This window comes from Bos javanicus, chromosome 17 (genome assembly GCF_032452875.1).
Source record: "Bos javanicus breed banteng chromosome 17, ARS-OSU_banteng_1.0, whole genome shotgun sequence".
NCBI lineage: Eukaryota > Metazoa > Chordata > Mammalia > Artiodactyla > Bovidae > Bos > Bos javanicus.
In genome coordinates, this window is record NC_083884.1 from 59,031,877 (window position 1) to 59,051,431 (window position 19,555).

General features: G+C 46.9%; 2 long non-coding RNA genes across 2 annotated transcripts in view; one reads left to right on the plus strand and one right to left on the minus strand.

The window, feature by feature from the left end:
- Positions 1-963: 963 nt before the first annotated feature.
- Positions 964-19,555, plus strand: part of LOC133228875 (uncharacterized) — a 93,988-nt gene continuing 75,396 nt past the window's right edge. The window contains exons 1-2 of the long non-coding RNA XR_009730394.1: positions 964-1,179; positions 4,901-5,208. This is a non-coding gene — a long non-coding RNA (uncharacterized LOC133228875). The remainder of the gene's footprint in view (positions 1,180-4,900; positions 5,209-19,555) is intronic.
- LOC133228877 (uncharacterized) lies at positions 5,203-15,132 on the minus strand. The gene is made up of 3 exons (XR_009730396.1): positions 14,249-15,132; positions 7,365-7,519; positions 5,203-6,215 (listed from the first exon to the last, which is right to left on the minus strand). It is a non-coding gene; the product is annotated as an uncharacterized LOC133228877 (long non-coding RNA).

A 19,555-nucleotide genomic window follows, 5' to 3' on the forward strand; every position in this document is an offset into this window, starting at 1 on the left:
GGTCAAGAAGGCGGCAAACACTGGATCTGTTCAATGTGCTTAACCCCACTCTTCCCATCTCCCCAGAATGTATTAAACCCAAACGATGATGTCAAGCATGGGGCTCCCCTTTCTCTTGCTGGGATTGGTTCCCCAATGGTTATGTGATCCAGTGACAGCCAAAGAGACACAGGGGGAAAGTCTGCTAGGGCTTCTGGGGAAACTCCTCCTCCCTCCTAAGAAGGTGATGCTGGATGGTCATGACGTTTGAATGTGATGTTGCAAGTCCTGCAGCCTGAGGCGGTCAGGTCTGAGATGGAAGGAACTGGTGACCTTGAAGATACAATGCAGCCATAAGCATCACCCCCGGAGTGTGCCCTTCCTTGGATGTTTTATTATGTGACATAATGAATCTTCTTAGTGGTTAAGGCCATTTGAGCCTAAGCTGTGTTGTCTGTAACTTGCAGCCTAAAGCATCCTTAAATAACAGACTAGAATCATTAGAGATCATAATGCCTAGGCCCCAGGATTGCCGTGAGAATTCATTAAAGGATGCATTTAGCTCAGTGCATGATACACAGGAAGCACTCCTAAACATCACTGTAATTATTGCTTACCTATGAATACATTGTAGATTATACACTATTAACAGTTAGATATACATGGGAGTCATTAGTGCTGTTTGCCAAATATTTCCGGTTCTCTTCCCTCACAAGTATAATGCAGAGGTACAGGCAGACCGCTGAGTTACTGCGGATTCCATTCCAGCAGAACGGAATAATAAAGTGAATACTGAAATAAAACCAGTCACGTGAATTTTTTGGCTTCCCAGTGCATATGAAAGTTATATTTACATTGTACTGTAGTCTATTAAGTGTGGAATTGCATTATGCCCCCCCCAAAAAACCAAGCATATACCTTGACTGAAAGATACTTTATTGCTAAACCACCATCTGAGTCTTCAGCAAGTCTTAACCTTTTCATTTTAGTCACATCAAAGATCACCGATCACAGACCACCATAACTGATATATAATAATGACCAAGTTTGAAATATCGCGAGACTTATCAAAACCTGAGCGACACAGGAAGTGCCCAAATGCCGTGGGGAAAATGGCGTCGACAGACTTGCGCGACGCAGTGTTGCCACAGACCTCCCGTTGGTTAAAAATGCGCTATCTGTGAGGCACAATGAAACAAGGTATGGCTGTCCTTGGTTCCTTCACAGGCGGGAGAAGCCATATGACTATTCACATAGTTTGGCCCTGTACCCACCACCTCCCAGTACCCGGAGTGGCCCCTCATTTCGTCAGCGTTGCCCTGTACCAGGTTCCCTAGAGCTGCAAACGTCGCCTCTCTCAGTGACACTCAGGCAGGGGCGTCCGGGGCAAAGTTGGCTGGGTTCCAGAGGCCCAGGCTGTCTGTCTGTCAACTCACACTTAGCCGTTTCCCTCCGTGGCACCCACACAGTACCTGGGGGCAGCTTGCCGCGCTGAGCTCATCACCAGGCCCCACAAGACTGGTGTAGCTTGGAGCTGCTCTTTTTATCCAGCTCTTTCTGTGCGATGAATTATTTCTAGGGGGCCCCAAATTGTTCCTCCTGCACTCTGGCTTCTATAGGTCGTTGTTGTTTAGTTGCTAAGTCGTGTCAGACTCTTCCGACCCCATGGACCGTAGCCCGCCAGGCTCCTCTGTCCCTGGGATTTCCCAGGCAAGAATACTGGAGTGGGTTGCCATTTCCTCCTCCAGGGCATCTTTCTGACCCAGGGAGCGAATCCGCGTCTCGCATCGGCAGGCGGATTCTTTACCACTGAGCCGCCTGGGAAGGCTAAAGCTTCTATAGGGCTTTCCTGTAATTCCAGAGGACAGGGCTCTGTGTTTCAGCCCCAGTGGCAGACAGAGGCTTACCTCGGCCCCCATGAGAAATCAGTGATTATTTTGGGATTGACATGTATACACTGCTATGCATGGAATAGATAACTAGTGAAAGCCTGCTGTTTATCACAAGGGGCTCTGCTCAGTGCTTTGTGGTGACCTAGATGGGAGGGAAATCCAGAAGGGAGGGGAGATGTGTTTACATATGGCCTATCCACTTCGCTGTACAGCAGCAAGTAGCACAACGCTGTGAAGCAACAATACCCCAATAAATTTTAAAAAATAAAAGAAAGAAAATAAGCATTGGTGAGGGTGTGGAGGGATCAGAACCCTTGTGCATTACAGATGAGAATGAAATGTTTCTATGGCACCATATGCCATAGAAACCAGCAAAAAGCTCAATCTAGAGTGACCCTATGACCCAGCCATCTCACTCCTCAGTTCACCCAAGAGAACTGAAAACATGTCCACACAAAAACTTGTCCACAAATGTTCACAGCATTATTTGTAAAAGCCAAAAAGTAGAAATAACCCAATGTCCACCAATGGATAAACAAAATGTGGCAGATGCAGACAATGGAATATTATTTGTCCATAAAAAGTAATAAAGCATTGATGCATGCTAGTTATGGATGAACCTTGAAGGCAGGAAGGAATGTGAAAGAAGCCAGCCCCAAAAGGTCACATGTGATATGATTCTATCTGTATAAAAATGTCCAGAATAGGCAAATCCATAGGGACGGAAAAGAAATTAGTGGTTGCCTGGGAGTAAGTGAGTAACGGGTACAGAATTTCCTCTTGGGGTGATGAAAATATTTTGGAACTTGGTAGAGATGGTGGTTACACAAGGTTGTGAATGTACACATTACTAACATGGACTTACTATATACCACAGGGAGCTATATTCAATGTCTCGTAATAACCTATAATGAAAAGAATATGAAAAAGAATATGTATATGTATAACTGAATCACTTTGCTATATATCTGAAACATTGTAAATCCACTGTACTTCAATTGTAAAAAGAAAAGATTGTGAATGTACTAAATGCCACTGAATTGTATACTTTTAACATGGTTAATTGTATGTTATGTGAATTTCACCTCAATTTTTAAAGTATCAGTAATTAGAAATGTGTGTGGAGGAGGGGAAGGCAGGCAGGCAAGGATTGTAGAGGTGTGACACCCGGTCCCAGAAATGCCCAAGCCCCCTGCCTGGCCCCAGATGCCTTTCTCATAATGTCAATGGAGCACAGAGACTGACACACAGTAGGTGCTGTCCTCCCTTCCACCCCTACCCCCATTACCTGCTCACTATATAAAAAAGAAGGAAAAAATTCTTTTCACCCCCACCATTACTGCACTTGAACCTTTGGACTGAGTCCTGCCTGCCCTTAGGGAGGGTCTTGTTTACCTTTGTGCCCTGACCTCAAGCCTGCACTTTGGGGACTGTGTTACCTCCAGCGTCGCAGGAGAAAACGCTGCCCAGTTCTAGCTCCAACCAGTGTAATTACACATTATGCCAGGTCTCACTGCCACTGTTTACAGAGCCAGCATCATAATTAACTGCTTCTTAGGGTCTTTCAGGCCCGGCTGGGATTCCCCAGTTGCAGCGATCTACACCGTCTTCTGGCTGTACCCCCCTCCCCTGGCCATTCTGGAAAGACCTGGTTTGGGTGGCCACTGGCCGGGAGTCTTCACACGCCTTGAAAAGTTTATTCTCTGGCAGTTCCTGAGGCTCCTGGGACTGGAAACTCTTCTTGAGGATGTTGAGAGGAAGTACGGGTGGGGGCAACAGCTATGACTCTAGCCACTTCTGTCCCTCTTGGCTAGAACAAGAGAACCTGTTACCTGCCGGACAAGGAATAAGGTGGATGGAGAGATAAGTAGCTGTATCTCAGAGCCCAAGGGGCTCACAGTCTAGGTGGGGGACGAAGAAGGAGGAAGAGGTGGTCATGTCCTGTCAGATTCTAAGCAAGACCGGCTATGGAATCTTCGGGGCCCAGTGCAAAATGAAGATGTGGGCACTCCTGTTAACATTATTGAGAACTTCAAGACAGTGACAGGGCATTAACAAGTATTGCCCTTCTAAGTCGGAGAAGGTGATGGCACCCCACTCCAGTACTCTTGCCTGGAAAATCCCATGGACGGAGGAGCCTGGTAGGCTGCAGTCCATGGGGTCACCAAGAGTCGGACACGACTGAGCAACTTCACTTTCACTTTTCACTTTCATGCATTGGAGAAGGAAATGGCAACCCACTCCAGTGTTCTTGCCTGGAGAATCCCAGGGACGGGGAGCCTGGTGGGGTCACACAGAGTCGGACACGACTGAAGCGACTTAGCAGCAGCAGCCCTTCTAAGTGCCAGGCCCTGTGGAACTGTGCAGGTGGTGCACCTGTGAAGCTGGCCCTGGCTCTGAGCCTCAGTAACAGCAGACATGAATTGAGCACTTACTGTATGCCCACGTCAGGAGACAGCAGGGGTTAGGGACACAGATTTCAGCTCTGCCTTTCATTCTCTGTGTGACCATGGACAAATTATGTAGTCTCTCAGTGCCTCAGCTTTGTCATCTGTAAAATGGGGGTGACACCAATTAAAAGTGAAGATCTGTGCCTGGCATATAGTAACCACTATGCAAGCATTCACTATTATTTGCAAGGATGAATTTAGTTGATCTCCAGAACAATCTAGGGGGTGGATGCTATTACTATACCAGGTAGGGAAACCGAGGCACACACAGGTTAGGTAACTTAACCTCAGTCACCCCAAGGCAAGGCTCACATTTGAACCCAAATGCTCTAGCACCTGGGCTTTGGTGGTGATGTTGGCACAGAAGAGGGGGAAGATCAGGATGAAGAAGCAAGAGGGGAAGGCCTTGAGTCCACTCTCAGGGGTCTGGGGGGCACACAGGACATCCCTGCTGTGCCTGGCTGTGAGCCCATGCTCCTTAAACGTGAATAGAATCGAAGCATGGACCCTCCTTTGTGCTGGACACTGTCTTACCACTTGATTCACATCTCAGGGTATGTTTGATTATTTCCCTTGCAGATGAGGGCCCTCACGCAGCGCCAGGAGACTTCTCTGGGCCAGCGTCACCCAGCCAGGAAGGGGCGAGTCAGAGTCTGCCCTCTTGGCTCTCTTGGATCCCAAACTCCTGGCTCTTTCCTGCCCAGCCAGCTCCCCTCCGGAAGGAAACTCTGCCCAGAAACATGCCCGGTTGGCACTACTCAGCCTGGGAGGCTTGGTCGGCCCAGATCCTGTGAACACCGCCCACATTGCCCTTCCTCTGGGCCATAAAGACCCTCTCCTCTCAGCCCTGCCCAGCCCAGGCAGGTGAAACAGCGAGACCGCCCGAGGTATGTACTCTTCACAATGCTTACTGACAGATGGGGGGCCTCTGTAGACCCCTCACCTCCATGGTCCTCTGCTCTGTGGCTCTGAATAGAGTCCCCCAAACCCAGATGTGCAAGGAGGGTGGAGCTGTGTCTCCACAGCCAAGGGTTCCCAGGGAAAACTCTCTGTGACTGCCCTCTTAGGGCCCGTGACCTGTCCACACCCAGCCTGGCCTTCAGAGAAGCCCGGGCGTGAGTGAGGTAGACGGTGAGTTTAGCTGTGGCTGTGGGGCAGGGCAGGCCTGCGAGCCACCAGAGGGAGACGGGAACGGGGCCTGAGTCAGCTGAGGCAGGCGTTTCCAGGGACAGTCCCGCCCCTACTGCAGGTCAGTTTTTCCTCTTTTGGGGGGCAACCATGCACCCACTGCAATCTACTTCTTTCTTTTTCATTACTTTTTATCTAAATACAATTTCAGACTTACAAAAAAGCTGCAGGGACAGTACAAAGAATTCCCACACACCCTTCACCTGGATTCCCCAAATGTAAACACTTTATCACATTTGCCATATTCTTTTCCATTTCTCTCTAGATAGATATACATAGAAGAGGAAGATTTTTTTTTTAGAACTGTTTCACAGTAAGCTGCAGACATAATACTGCTTTTACCTCTGAATACTTTAGCGTGTATTGCCTAAAAGCAGATGACATTCTCTTACAATATGATATCTTCCAATATGATGACCAAAATCAGGGAATGAACACCAAAACAGCATTCTTGTCTGTTTTACATGGATCTTGCCATTTGTCCCAGCAGTGTCCTTTATAACACAAGGAAACCCTGGACCCCACGTGGCATTCAGTTCGTATCGCTCAGCCTCTTTTAATCTGGAAGTGTTCCTCGGTCTTTCTTTGTTCTTTCAAGGCATTGATGATTTTCTTGTAATATTTATTTATTTGGCTGCGATGGGTCTTAGTTGCGGCATCTGGAATTTTAAATTGCAGCATGTGGGATCTGGTTCCCTGAAAGAAACTGAAAGCGTTACTGTTCAGTTGTGTCCAGCTCTTTGCAACTCCCTGCACTGTAGCCTGGCAGGCTCCTCTGTCCTTGGGATTCTCCAGGCAAGAATACTGGAGTGGGTTGCCATTCCCTTCTCCAGAGGATATTCCCAACCCAGGGATCAAACCAGGGTCTCCTGCACTGCAGGCAGATTCTTTACCATTTGAGCCACCACAGAAGCCCTAGTTCCCTGATCAGGGATCAACCCCAGGTCCTCTGCATTGGGAGGATGGAGTCTTGGCCACTGGACCACCAGGGAAGTCCCAAGACATTGATAATTTTTAAGAGAAGTGGTCAGTTATGTTATAGAATGCCCCCTCAGTTTGGTTTGTCAGATATTTCTTTGTGATTATTTTCAGGTGTTACACTTTTGGCTGGATGATCATAGAAATGTCTTGCATTCTTCCCAATGCATCTTTATCAATTTGCCCCATTCTGGTGATGCTGATTGTGATCACTGGGTTAAGGGACCCTTCCATATTTTAAAGCTAAAAAGCAAGCAAACAAGCACATACAGATAGCAAAGCTAGAATTCTAGTCATACCCTCTCTAGCTCCCAACTCAAAAGTCACAGAAACCCATACCACCAATTTTTTTGCCCATTCAGAAAAATATTAATGTGTAAGTTATCTACTGCTGTATAACAAACCATCCCGAGACACAGATGCTTTAAATGTTAACACGGCTGTTTTGTTGCTCCTGATTCTGTGGGTCAGGAATTCAGGAGGGGTCCTGCTGGGCAGTTCTTCAACTTATGTGGCTACACTCTCCTGGGAGCATGGCTGGGTCTAAAAGATCCAAGATGCCCTCCCTCCCCTGTCTGGTAGTGGTGTTGGCTGTCTGCCGGGGTGCTTGGTTTTCCTCTGTGTGGCCTTTCCAGCTGGATAGCCTGAGCTTCTTGATGTGGTGAACAGTGAAGCTGAAAGACTTCATAGGGCTGAGGTCTGGATGTTGACCTACCTCACTTCTGCTGCATTCTATCCTGAGGCCAGCCCTGACTGAAGCAGAGGGGAGATGACCCTGCCTTTGGATGTGAGCAGGGGCACCGCCAACTGCAAAAGAGCAAGCTGTTTGCTCAGCTGTCTTTGGGGACGGAGCACACCAAGGGTGCTGCTTACTCACCCAGAATGTACAAGAGAGCACCAGTGAGGAACTGGGCGGTCAGCCTGTGCTGCGCCTTTCCCAGAGGAATATCAGCCGCTATGCTCGGAACGTTTCCTTTTCACTTTCCTTTTCAAGTCTGGAATGCCGAAAGCCTTTCTGTTATATTGTGATATCTGTGGAGTGAATTTCAGATAACCATTATATCTACTACTAGGAGAAGGAAATGGCAACCCACTCCAGTGTTCTTGCCTGGAGAATCCCAGGGACGGGGGAACCTGGTGGGCTGCTGTCTATGGGGTCGGACAGAGTTGGACACGACTGAGGCGAGTTAGCAGCAACAGCAGCAGCAGGGGTAACAATCCCTTAGAAGAAATGGCATAGCCCTCACAGTCAACAGAAGAGTCCAGAATGCAATACTTGGGTGCAGTCTCATAAATGACAAAATGATCCTCAGTTCATTTCTGAGGCAAACCATTCAACATCACAGTAATCCAAGTCAAAGCCCCAACCACTGATGCCAAAGTACCTGAAGTTGATTAGTTCTATGAAGACCAATAACACCAAAAAATAAAAAAGATGTTCTTTTCATCACAGGGGATTGGAATGCAAAAGTAGGAAGTTGAGATGCCTAGAATAACAGGCAAGTTTGGCCTTGGAGTACAAAATGAAGCAGGGCAAAGGCTAACAGAGTTTTGTTAAGAGAACACACTGGTCATAGCAAACACCTCTTTGCAACAACCCAAGAGATAACTCTGCACATGGCCATTACCAGATGGTCAGTACCAAAATCAGATTTGTGTTCTTTGCAGTCAAAGATGGAGAAGCTCTATACAGTCAGCAAAAACAAGACTGTGAGCTGATTGTGGCTCAGATTATAAATATATTATATTACAAAATTCAGGTATAAATTGAAGAAAGTAGGGAAAACCACTAGGTCATTCACGTATGACCTAAATCAAATCCCTTTTGATTATACAGTAGAGGTGATGAATAGATTCAAGGGATTAGATCTGGTAGACAGATTGCCTGAAGAACTACAGACAGAGGTTCACAACATTGTACAGGAGGCAGTAACCAAAACCATCCCCAAGAAAAAGAGATGCAGGAAGGCAAAGTGGTTGTCTATGAGGCTTTACAAATAGCTGAGGGAAGAAAAGAAGCAAAAGGCAAAAGAGAAAGGGAAAGATATACTCAACTGAATGAAGAATTCCAGAGAATAGAAAGAAGAGATAAGAAGGACTTCTTCAATGAGCAATGCAAAGAGGAAAACAACAGAATGGGAAAGACTGGAGATCTCTTCAACCAAATTGGAGATATCAACAGAACATTTCATGCAAGGATGAGCACATTAAGAAGAGGTAGCAAGATACACAGAAGAACCATATAAGAAAGGTCTTAATAACCAGATAACCACAATGATGTGGTCACTCACCTTGAGCCAGACATACTGGAGTGTGAAGTCAAATGTGCCTTAGGTAGCATCACCATGACCAAAGTTAGAGGAGGTGACAGAATTCTAGCTGAGCTATTTTAAATCCTAAAAGATGATACTGTTAAAGTGCTGCACTCAATATGTCAGCAAATTTAGAAAACTCAGCAGTGGCTGCAGGACTGGAAAAGGTCAGTTTTCATTTCAGTCCCAAAGAAGGGCAATGCCAAAGAATGTTCAAACTACCATGTAATTGTGCTCATTTCATATGCTAACAAGGATATGCTCAAAATCCTTTGGTTATGCTTCAGCAGTATGTAAATTGAGAACTTCCAGATGTGCAAGCCAGCTTTAGAAAAGGTAGAAGAACCAGAGGTCAAATTGTAAACATTTGTTGGATCACGGAGAAAACAAGTGAATTCCAGAAAAACATCTCCTTCATTGACTACGCTAAAGCCTTGACTGTGTATTACAACAAACTGCGGAAAATTCTTAAAGTGATGGGAGTACCACACCTCCTCACCTGTCTCCTGTATCTCCTGTATACAGGTCAAGAAGCAACAGTTAGAAACTTACATGAAACAATGAACTGGTTCAAAATTGGGAAAGGAGTAGTCAAGGCTGTATATTGTCACCCTGCTTATTTAACTTCTATTCAGAGTACATCATGCAAAATACTGGGCTGGATGAATCACAGGCTGGACTCAAGATTGCTGGGAGAAATATCAACAACCTCAGATATGTAGATGATATTACTCTAATGGCAGAAAGTGAAGAGAAACTAAAGAGCCTCTTGATGAGGCTGAAGAGAGTGAAAAGGCTGGCTTGAAACATTCAAAAAACTAAGAACGTGGCATCCAGTTCCATCACTTCATGGCAAGTAGAAGGGGGAAATGTGGAAACAGAGACAGATTTTATTTTCTTGGACTCCAAAATCACTGCGGATGCTGACTGAAGCCATGAAATTAACAGACTTGCTCCTTTGAAGAAAAGCTATGACAAACCTAGACAGTGTATTAAAAAGCAAAGACAGCACTTTGCTGACAAAAGTCCATATAGTCAAAGCTATGGTTTTCCTGTAGTCACATATAGATATGAGAATTGGACCATAAAGAAGGCTGAGTGCCAAAGAATTGATGCTTTCAAACTGTGGTGCTGGAGAAGACTGTTGAGAGTCCCTTGGACTACAAGATCAAACCAGTCAATCCTAAAGGAGATCAACCCCAAATATTCATTGGAAGGACTGACACTGAAGCTCGAATACTTTGGCCACCTAATGGGAAGAGCCAACTCATTGGAAAGGACCCTGATGATAGGAAAGACTGAAGGCAAAAGGAGAAGAAGGTGACAGAGGATGAGATGGTTAGATAGCATCACTGACTCAATAGATGTGAATTTGAGCAGACTCTGGGGAGTGGTAGAGGACAGAAGAGCCTGGCGTGCTGTAGTCCATGGGGTTGCAAAGAGTCGGACACGACTTAGGAACTAAACAACAGCAACAACATCTGTGGAGCACCTACTATGTCTGCAGGGCTCAGTGCTGAGGATGGAGGCATTAAAATGAGTTAGTCCTTGCTCTCTGGGAGGTCACCACCTAGAGATAAAACTGACCTGTAAACAAACCATTGCAGGTGGTTGTCAAGAATGTAGGTGTGTCAAGGGTGAAATCCAGAGGAAAGAGGGGCTGAGTGTGCCTGGGGTGGAGGGCAGTAAGGGGTGCTGGGGATGGGTAACAGAAGAAACCGTGCAAGAGTGGACTCCTGAAGATGGAGCGGATGGGCAAGTCAGACAGAGGGGGCAGCCTAAGATGGGCAGTGGGTGTATTTGGGGGATTACCCCTACCCAGGAATCAGCAAGGTATGGTGAGGCGGGGGGGAGAGTGCAGAGATAAGACTGAGGGGTAATCATTACTAGAATCTACAACCTACCAGCACTGGTATTTCCACCTCCTTCCCTCTTTCCCCTAAGAGTGTTTGTCAGCCCAGTTCTTAGACCTGAGCCTGGAGACTCAGAAGAACCTCCATTCAATGCAGACAAGGGACAAAAGAGGAAGGTGGAGAGGACTTGGTAGAGAAACTAATTTCATTTACATATCTAAGAGCTGGGACAATGAGAAAGGACATGCTGTCTGGGAGTTTAGGAGTTTGGAATGGGAGATGCAAGAATAGGGGAAGGATGGGACAGCTTGTATTCAGTGTTGCCATGGGGTTTGGACTCCATACAGTAAGGATTTGATTATTGTTTGATAGCTAGACGGTAGTTCTTCACATACAACTAAGTCATAGAAGGAGCCATATGGGGACCCATAATTTATATGGGTTACATATTTTTATACACAAACACAATAGTCATGAGGGAGGTCACAGATTTAAAAGGAATGTATTCTTGAAGATCTTTACATAATAAAAACCTCAACTAATCCAAGCATAGCCCTGAAAGGGGTGGTAAGCCTGTCTGTTTATATCCATTAAAACGTCTCTAACACATGGCAACTGTGCGCCACTGTTTAAATTTCACTCGAGCCACTCGGTTTTGAAATGATGCAATTACTGATGTCTTTTTCTTTTGACTGCAGAAATTTGCATGTTTCTACGTTTTGCACCTAACGGGAGGCTTTATTTCATACATACTTTTATGTTGCAGTATTTCTGATTTCAAATTTTCTCTTCCCCATGGTAGACCCACCCACACAAAGAAGGGGAGACAGTGCAGTGGGGAGGGTGTCTTTGGAAGAATCCTGTGGTTAAGAGGGGACCCCTGAGGGTTTCTGATGCAGTCTTCAGAATGAGACAATAAACGCTCTCAAAACAAAATAGGGTTCTATTTCCAAAATGTTACAATGAAAGGCAGTGAAAGGTAACAGAGGGAAATCCCTACATGAACTCACACAGGTGGGCTGATTTTCCAGTTCAGGCCAAATAACACAGCAGGGGAGAACTTAGGTTTTTTTAGTCTTTGCCACCTGCCAGCTTTCTGACCTTGGGAGACTCAGTTTCCTCATCTGCAAAAAGTGGTTACTAATAGCCACCTCAAGGTGGAGATAATAAGTAACAAGGTTCTTAGCATAGGGCCAGGCTCAGTAAATGCTCAGTAACAGGTAGCCATCACAATATATTGTTGTTTAGTTGCTAAGTTGTGTCCCCCTCTGCAACTGTAGCCTGCCAAGCTCCTCTCTCCATGGGATTTCCCAGGCAAGAATACTGGAGTTGGTTACCATTTCCTCCTCTAAAGAATCTTCCCAACCCAGGGATCAAACCCATGTCTCTGGCATTGGGAGGCAAATTCTTTACCACTGAGTCACCTGGGAAGCCCACGGAGAAGGCAATGGCAACCCACTCCAGTACTCCTGCCTTGAGAATCCCAGGGATGAGGGAGCCTGGTGGGCTGCCGTCTATGGGGTCGCACAGAGTCGGACACAACTGAAGCGACTTAGCAGCAGCAGCAGCAGCAGCAGCTGGAAAGCCCTAGCCATCACAGTTACCGTTGCAACATCACCTTGGCCTCCATGCCTTACTTAATTGTTGATGATGTTTTCCCATCCAGACAGTAAGTCCCTGAGGGCTCTCTGGTGTTTACAATCCTAGCCCAGCACACAGCTCACCCAGGGTATGCAGAGTGTCTGTGTAACTCCACACAAGTCACCCTACACAGTACCATGCAGAGAGAGGGTGGGGATAGAGGAGGCATTTAATATGCCCTCAGAGCTCTTTCCCCTCTTCCTTCCGTATTCCAATCCCAGGAGCTTCCTTGCTATCTCTGGGGTGGGGATGGGGGAAGCAACCCCCACCTTCTCCATTTCAGATGTGCAATCCTCATTTCTCTGGGCCCCACCCTTCTACTCTAGGGTAGATGGAACACTGATAAAAGTCACTTACCCTCAGGTACTGGGGACTCAAAGGGGCAGATTTGCATTAAAAAAAAAAAAAATCACAGAGGAGCAAGGGCCTGCCTAACACAGAGAAAGTGCTCTCTAATGCTCATGTTAATGAAGGAAATGTGGAGACTTGTGCCAACTATCTAGGGAGACTTTCTGAAAGAGAATTGTCTCCTACCTGCTCAGCCTACAGAGGGCTGGTGCTGTCAGCACCCTAAGTATCGGTTTCCGTCCCTAAACAAAGGTTGACTGAGACCACAACTTGGAAAGGAAAGGAAAGAACGTTTACAGCACCTGTTGCATCGCTGACTTTGAATCTTGCCAAATTTCCCAACCCCCAGCATTACTGTGACCTCCATTTTGCAGATTAGGAAACTCCTGCTCAGAGAGGTTAAGTGACTGACTGGAGAACACACAGAGCTGGTATCCAGACCTGATCTGTGCCACACTTAAGAAGGCCAGTGTGCTTCCTTGCATCTTTCCCTCCAGCAGAGGCCAACTCAGAGGAATGGAATGTCTGACATTCAAGAGCCTCTCTGACTCCCCCAGAAGCTCCTGGGGGATCTTGACTCATGTGCAGGAAGTCAGTCCCCTCAACCTCCTTGCCCCCAGCCTGCTGGCCTGCCTCCTCCCCAAATCTAGCAGATGTCTCAGTGTTCTCAGAACCCACCTTGCCCTCCCCCTGGAGCTTTAGTACATAATGTCCCTGAGTCTGATTTTCCCTTTCCCCACCCCTTTTCCCTTGAAAACGCCTTCACATCCTCAGTGATCCAGACCAAGTGTCTCCCTGAGCCTACACGTATAACTCACACCCTTGTTTTTTTCTCCCATTCAAGTAAGGCTGCCATGTACCTTTCTACAGGTTGTGCACTGCACAACTCCAGAGGGACCATTTGCAAAGATCACAGTGACATTGCCTGGAGAATGCCCATGGACAGAGAAGCCTGGCAGGCTACAGTCCATGAAGTCGCAAAGAGTCAGACATGGCTGAGCAACTAAGCATAGCACAAAAGTTGCGATAATGTCTGTTTGTGGCTGTAATCTGAGAGTAAGGAGGAAAGCATATCATCACCACACCCAGTGCCTAGGACAGGGCCTTAGCCTTAGAGTGTGTTAGTGACTCAGTCACATCCTGTGGTAGCCCGTCAGGCTCCTCTGTCCATGGGGTTTTCCAGGCAAGAATACTGGAGTGGGTTGCCATTCCCTTCTCCAGGGGATCTTCCTGATCCAGGGATCAAACCAGGGTCTCCTGCATTGCAGGCAGATTCTTTACCATCTGAGCCACGAGGGGAGCCCCTACTGCTTATCAAATGTTGAATGAATGAATCTTACAAGATACAACTGTAACATACAGAGACACCCCTCCCCCGCCAATACCCCAGTACTAGCCCTTCCAAACAAGTGTTTCCCCTGCCATAGCCACCCCTCCAGGGACTTACTCACTTATTCCAGGAAAGCTCCCAATGCTTAAAACCCTTTTGGAACTCCTCTCTGGGGATTTCCTTCAGAGAAAGGCTCCAAGTCACCCCTGCTCATTATTTTGCAATCAAGATATTTTCTCATCCAAAGTGATCCCAGCCAGCTTCATCTCCTTCCTACCTTGTTCATCAGACCTGGCTCCATTTAACCTTGGGCTCCATCCAGAAAGCAGTCCACTCTCCAAGACTGAGGACCTGCTGGCCGCTGAGGAAAGTCAGGACAAATTGTTGAGGCGCCGAAGGCTCATCAGCAGCCAGTTCCCAAAGTACCCTGCCAGGGCTGCTATTCCACGGGCAGGCCAGCCGGCCAAGGGTCGGGCTTCCCGGGGGCCTCCTTTGAAGGAGTATGCTTTCTTCACCATATATGTTCTGGTGTGCAGACTTCGAAAATCCACTTCTAATTTCCAGACTTGTCAGGAATTTGCCTAGTGTTAGTTACTGAGCGTTCATTGGGTGCTACAGTATTTTATGAAAATTGTCCCCTTCAATCCTTTTAACCATTGGGTGGGATGGATCTAACTCTTCCCATCTTACAGATGAGGAAATCAAGGCTTGGAGAGGTAAAGAGACCTACTCAGGGGCTGTACTGGGTGACTGAGGAGCTGAGATAAGGACCTGGGTCTGTTGGCCTTCAAAGCCAAACTGTTTTGTTTTGTCTTTTTACTATAAGCACCAACCTTGCCCTTTTGCCCTTCAGACACTGTTTTCTGTGCTGTTTTTACCATCTTAAAGGTAGAAATCTGGATTTCATGTGATTCACCCTTCGTGGAGGCATTTGTGGCTCTTCTCTGTTGCCAGCAGGAAGTGCTGGACTCCTGCCCCCAGTGCTCCTCTGATGGAGTTCATTTGTGTAAATCCTCCACACTCCTCCCTGGTCTCTGGTTGGGTCAGGATGCTGTCACTAGGTATGAAACCAGAATCAAAATGTGGCCCCTATTTAGTACTAGGCTCTAAAACAGGTAAAACTGGATTTTTTTTTTTCAGTTAGATACTACAGCTCTTCACCCTTGCATATTCAAAAGTGTGGGTCACAGAGCATTAGTGATACATTTTAGTTGTTTATTAATTTCTGTCCTGGTTCTGTCCTCCATGTTCAATACATTTCAAACATGCTGAGGATTGAAGACTCAGTCAATACTTCCTAAGCACTCCTTCATGTTCTAGAACAGGGGTCAGCAATCTATAGCCCTTGGGCCAAATTGAAACAGACACTTGTTTTTGTAAATAAAGTTTTATTGGAACACAGCCACCTCCATTTGTTTACAGAATGTCTGTGGCTGTTTCCATGCCACAAGGACAGAGTTGAGTAGTTAACCATATGACCCTCAAGGCTGAAAATATTTACCCTCTGACTCTTTACTGAAAAAATGCCGTGACCCCTGTTCTAGAAGACATTGGATGTTTTTCTGACTGCCCAGCCTGTGAATCCCCATTTTATAATTCAAGAATCTCCCATCTAATGAGGTAGGGCTCACTGTTTGCCAGAGAACCTGAAAAACACAGATACTCACTGCAAGTGGGTTGAATAGTGATACCCAAAGATATGTCCACACCCTAAACCTCCAGAATCTGTGAATCTGATCTGATTTGATAAAAGGGTCTTTTCAGAAGCACTTAAGTTAAGGATCTTGAGATGATGTCTTCCTGGATTATCCAAATGGGCCCTAAATCCAATGGCAGATATCCTTATAAAGAGACACACAGAGGGGAGACACAGAATAGTGGAAAAGGCCATGTGAAGACAGAAGCAGAGACTGGAGTGATGTAGCCACAAGGAATGATAACAGCCACCAGAAGTTAGAAGTGGCAGGAAAGAATTCTCTCCTAGAAACTCCAGAGGAAGGGAAGCCGTGCAAACACCTGGAATTTGGACTTCAGGTCCGTAGAACTGTGAGAGAACAAACTTCTGTGGTTTCAAACCACCTGATTGCTGGTTATTTGTTAGAGCAGCCACAAGAAACTAATAAACTCACTTTCCCAGCTTCCCTTGCAGCTATGCAGAGACATACGACTTGACTCTACCAATCAGATGCACATTCCTGTGTTAAATGGAAGCTAATGGTGGGAGGAAGCAGGGGCCACACCTCTCCCAGGGCCTTCTCCATGCTGGCAAGGATGGCATTAGGGGCAGTTCTGTGGTATTTCAGGGTTTCCCTGGTGGCTCAGATGGTATCTGCCTGCAATGTTAGAGACCTGGGCTTAATCCCTGGGTTGGGAAGATCCCCTGGAGGAGGGCATGGCAACCCACTCCAGTATTCTTGCTGGGAGAATCCCACGAACAGAGGAGCCTGGTGGGCTGCAGTTTGTGGGGTCGCAAGAGTCGGACATGACTGAGTGACTAAGCACAGCACAGCACCATGGTATTTTCAGGGCTATCAGTGGCTGCAGATTTCGTGGCATTGGCCAGTGTCCAGAATTGTTAGTGACAATGGGGCGTGTTACTGTATCTGTGCCAGAGGGGACAGTAGCAACATCATTATTGGACAGTAGCTTTGTGGGTAATTTAGGATGTAACTTCTGCCTGCACAAACTCCAGGCTAAATTCACCAACTGGAAATTCTGCAAGCTACCCCCTATCCTTGGGACTCATTTATTTCGTGATACAATTAGACAGAGTTTGTGTCTGTTGTCTTCAGGGATGCACTAAGGAGCCTCCGCTCAGTACAGAAGGACCAGTGGTTCATTCTTCTTCCCAGCTCTTTATTCAGCAATGTCATGTTGGTAGCTTGCAAGTGTCAGTAATGGGAGTGTTTACACTATGGAAATTGGCAAGTGCTACAAATCAGAGCTTTTTGTTTCTCAAGGAGTTGATTTATCAGCAGTAACACTGGATGTTTCCAACTAAAGCTCTGATGGATGGAGTATCTCATTTCATCCTCGTACCCAACCAATAAGACTTTATTATCGTCTTTCTACAATGAGCAATGTAAGAGAGATGAAGGAATTGTTCAAAGACATACATCTATGGGTGATAAATCAGGGGCCTGAACTTTTGATTTCCCATCCTCTAAATCAAAATAAGGCTAATGACCACTTTTTTTTTTTTTTTTTGAAAGTGAAGATTTAAAGCTAGGCTGCACCGAAAAAGCAAACAATTAAAAACCACACAAACCTCCACAATACCCAAGGGACACACACTGTCTGGCCTAAACTCATCCAAATCACCCAGGGTCTTGCAGAAGAAGGGTCCCTTCTGGCAGAAAGTTTTTAGGTGAAACTTTGGCTTCAGAGGCATTTCAGCTGGACCTGAAGCACAGTCTACCTTGCAGTTAAAACTCCCTTGACACTTTCAATGAAGAAGGTGACAGCCCTCCATGTTTGGAGAGAAATAGACAGCATGTGCAATAAACAGGCTTGAGGGAAGCAGACATTCTCACCTTGATGCTCTGAGTCCAGGTCTCGCGCTGTGGGCACTGACAGATTTACCATTAGCAGGATCCATCGAGAGCCTCAGAGCCTCATCTCCAAGAGAGAGATTTATAATGCCCACACAGCTGTTAGACCATGGCTCCAGCCAGATACTGAGTCCTGGGCAGCTTCCTGTTGGAAGATGCATCCTTACTGGGAGAGGTGGGAGAGGCCGCCCGCACCCCCTGTCCTCCATTGTCCTGACTTCATCCCCACTCATCTCCTCTCTGCCAGGACCACACCTAGGGAGCTGTAGGACCAGGCTGCTTCCTGATCCCTGATCAGAGAGAAACCCATGAGAACCTTTAGTGGGCCCAGAGACCCAAGGCCAAATGACCAGCCCCTTCTTTCCCCCTTCCTTTTCCTCAGAAACCTTCCTCAAGCAATCCTGTGGGCCTCTGCAGCTGCAGGTTGAACATAAGAGCAGAGAGGCCCATTTCTGTCAGGAAACAGCCCGTGGGGACTTCTTAACTGGTAGCTGATGGCCCAGAGGTCCTTGTGCCAATGGCATGATGCTGGGCGAGTCATCTTACCTCAGATAGGCTCCCGAGGAACCAGGCTGCACCTCAGTCTTCCAAGCCTAGGTTCAACTGTCAGGGATGCCCTCCCAACTTGACAACTTGGCAAGGTTTTTCTTCTATTCTTGTTTGTTCATCTGGGATCAGAAAGCCGTCCCCTGTCACCCCGTGTCTCCAGGGACCACCACAGCAGTTCCAAGACTCTGGGGTTGGGTGTACTCTCCCCAGAGGCCCATCTTACCATGGAAGCACTGGAGAGGGATATGTCAGCCTCGGCTTGGACATGGTGAACAGACTACATTTGTTACCACCATTCCTGGATCCTCTCCTAGACAGTGGCCCAGTCCCATTTCCCAGGACCTGGCACATAGGTGGTTCTTTGTAAGCATCTGAGGACTTAAACACCGCCCCCACCCCCCCATCCCCCCCACCCACCCCCGCTCCCCAACTCACCATTATCATTTCAATCGTCTCAAACCAGTCCATTTACTGATTGCGTTGATCCAACCAACAGAGCTGCCATTTGGGGCCTCTTACTGTGAGGCCTGCAGCCTGATATTTGTCATCCCAAGAGAGTGTATTACCTCAGCGTTGTTTATTCAGGCCCACACAGCTGAGATTTAGCAGAGAGGGGATTGGAACACAGGTCTGTAGAGCTCTGGGTTTCCCTCCAAACTCAGTTCCTTTCCAGGATACCTGCTCCCATCAAGCCGATCATCAGTTTCAGGGTCTGCAGACACACAGTCTTAGTCCAGGTCCTTTAGAGAGTAAATTTTTGAAAGTTCCATCTTGGAAATTCCCTGGCCCTCCAGTGGTTAGGACTCCGAGCTTTCACTGCTGAGGGCCCAGGTTTGATCCCTGGCTGAGAAACTAAGATCTCACAGCCATGTGGTGTGGCAACAACAACAACAACAACACCCCGTAATTAATTAATTTTTTAAAAGTTCTATATTGAAGTCAGACATTCTTGATACAGGGGTTCTCAGAACCTCTTCAGCCCACATCTCCAAGGCTCCCCAGGAATCTAGGAGACAGTGAGCTTACCAGGAAATCTTGTCGCTGTTTCTATGGAATTGCTCTCCTCCCTTAGCAGCAGTGGCCCGAAGGGTCCAGGAGTGTGGGGTGAGTTTTCTTAGCCCCCTCGGATCTTTGAGATTCTTGGGATCTCCACTGCTAGGGAAGTAGTCTTTTCACAGGGAGATGATGATGACGATGGTGGTATTATGATTCTTATGATTATCACTGCTTGGTTCTGCACCATATACTGCGCTACACTCTCCCACATCTAATTAGTCCTTAATGAACCCTGTGCCTAAGGACACTATCCCCATTTCACAGATGAGAAAACTGAGGTTCCTGTCACAGGACTCAAACCTTATTCCAACCAGTAAGCTGCCTCTTACTCCATGACACACGGATGCCTCTGGACAAAGCTGACCATAGAAGGGCCTTCCAGAATTGATCTTGCAGCCTGCCTCCTTGGCCTACAGGGCTTTGCCCTG